Genomic DNA, 2,722 nt, shown 5'->3' with positions numbered 1-2,722 from the left:
TATAATTTGCAGACATTTTGCGATTTTGAAAGAGAACATAAATTTCTTAGAATGGGCTTACATTAGTCATTAGTTTCAAGGATAAGCCTTATTTTCTTATTATTTCACTTAATCCCAAAACGTTTTGTCAGGAATCTTTTACTATTAGACAACGGCCAGAGGTCGTCAGTTCATGATATAGTGGCTTATAAACTTATTATTGTAATAATTGATACGAAATAACCAGCAAAAACATTTGTAACCGAAATTGGAAAAAAAATAAATAAAAAACTAGAACAAAAATTAAATTATGATTAGAATATTTACAATGAACTCCTTCAATAGCCCTCCCTTCTATAGCCCTTCCGATAATTGGCAAATCAGTTACTTCCTGCCCACCGTCAGCCCCAAAATCGGCGCTATAGAAGATTTAGCTGTTGCTAAATTTGTTGCAGCTTAAATTTCATTGGTCTCCCAATCAGCATTTGAAACAATTTTCAAGTCTCAAATGTATTCCTCCGAACGTAGGTGCACATCTGGGCATCTAGGGGAAAGTATAATTTGGAGACTGAATTTTGGCTCAATGCCGAGAGTTGTGGAGTGCTGAACCGCGCTGTCAGTAACCTGAACGCCTGTCAAAGCAGCAATTCGCATTGCGATATTAGACTGAATAATTGTTAATAAGCAAACTAATTGAAATAATATTTGCCTAATTTTCAACTTTATTTCATTTAACAGTGTGTACTAGTCACCTAGAATAAAAGGATAACTTCCTAATGCAACTTCAAAATGTTAGGTTAGTCATGGCCGTCGATATTTAAACTAAAGCCGGGATGTGTAGAAAAAGTCATGAGCGTCTATATATACAGTTAGGTATTTTCACTTCAACCACCAGCTAACTTCACTCTCTTGAATACAGAAAATCTAGAGGAAATTTCTTTGAACGAATCGGCATCAATTAAGATGCAGACGGTCACGACTTAGTTTTTACATCCCGGCTTTGGTGGTTTGAAAATCATGTAGGTTTTGACTAACCTAAGATATGGATATTATATCACGCCAAGTACAATTTTTATTCAAAGACACTAATAGTCACTGGTAAATGGGAGTAATTTAAAAGTTAGGTAATTAATATTATAACTTACCTGCTTATCAACATCTATTTCACCCAAATAACACCCGACAAAATCATCTTGACAGGTGACTGACAGTTTGTAGGCGACACTTCACGTTGCTCTGGATGAGAAAAAGCAGTATCTAAATGATGCTTTTCCCCTAGATTCTCCGAATCAACCTGTGTGGCTCAAATGTTTTGCAACTCCCTTGAGCACCAATTTCGGTGTACAATGGAGGATCGGCGATTTTCTGTGTGGTGCATCGTCTTTAAATCGTATAAACCAGTCTTTAGTTTGAGTCCGGCTAGGCTAGAACATTTCTGTGAACCAAGAAAATTAGAGGTGGACATCTGGGAATCAGTCCTTGTCAGCCTGATTCATGTACGTTCTCCCCCTTTACTTCAAAGTGTATTGGAAATTTAAATTGAAATGGATTTTATCTGAAATATTTCTCGCCTCACCGATTCGGTTTTTAAGTGCGAATATAGTCATACTCGGGCCAATGATCTCTGTTCTCGTCTCAAAATAATCCACACGCTCTCATTCTGACGTTTCATCAGCTGTTGGCGCAGTATCTGCAATCTTCTTTCGTTGATGTGCGGACGCTTGGTTGCGATGTACAGATAGTTATCGCGGTGCAAAGAACTCCTAGTGATCACCCGAATAAGCTGCAGATATAATCAGGCGTTGACACAATATCTTTTTTCTTTGAATACCAGCTTAAAATATATTCAAGCCTACAATGTATACATTCACGGAGCAAAACGAAAAGAACGTCCATCTAGATGATAAGCATTATTTTTTGTGGATATTAAAAGATATATGCAAGTATGCAACGCAGAGCTTTTTTCATCGATTTCTTACCTCTAAGATTTTTCTGGAAAGGAAACAGCACTTTTATCAATTATCTTACTGCATTCGAATAATTCACAATATATAACGAAAGATGTCGACAGCATTTTTCACCTAATAAACATAAGGTTTATCATGTGGCCGATAGAGGTATGGCGCTTTCCTGGACTCAGACGACTTTAACATCTTGTATGTTAAAATATAAAATTTCGGAAGTTTCAGTTTAAAATAAAAATAATGTTACTCCTAACGTCTTAAAAAAATAGCAGATGTTATTTGTTAATGTCTGTATGTTTCGATATACTATCTAATACAATCAACAAAATCGTTTGAACATATTTTTTTCTCCGTTTTGTTAGTCTAGAAAAACGGAGTGAAATCGGAGTCAAGTTTGACATAATCACAGGGATTAATTTGACATCATCTACAGGAAAAGGCAGTGTAGGAGGAGGTATAATTTTTTGGATCAATCTATTATTATTACACCATTAAGCCATTCCCTTTCGGGGTAGGCGTGACTAACTCTGCAGGGGAAAGGAGTAGTGTGTGGAAGGGATAGAGATTTTTCAGATTGATCCAGAATTCTCGTGCTATTTAAGTAAATAACACGTTCGTTCCGCAGCACTGCTCCGACCCAGGTTGCTGATTAATCTCTCTAGCAATCACCCCAAGCAAAGAACCTCACGAAGTCGTTATGTAAGGTTTCCCACTTGGGTCCATTAATAGCCAAGGTCTTTGTTTCAGGCGTCATTCACTCTACTGACACTCTTTTTATT

General features: G+C 36.8%; 1 protein-coding gene across 1 annotated transcript in view; it reads left to right on the top strand.

Moving 5' to 3' along the window:
- The window catches only part of LOC117182922, a 79,499-nt gene that overhangs the window by 35,856 nt on the left and 40,921 nt on the right, over positions 1-2,722 (top strand). The gene's annotated exons all lie outside the window — the stretch shown is intronic.

This window comes from Belonocnema kinseyi, chromosome 2 (assembly GCF_010883055.1).
Source record: "Belonocnema kinseyi isolate 2016_QV_RU_SX_M_011 chromosome 2, B_treatae_v1, whole genome shotgun sequence".
In the NCBI taxonomy this organism is placed as follows: Eukaryota; Metazoa; Arthropoda; class Insecta; order Hymenoptera; family Cynipidae; genus Belonocnema; species Belonocnema kinseyi.
Note: the sequence above shows the minus strand (reverse complement) of the source record. Positions and strands in the feature narration are given on the sequence as shown.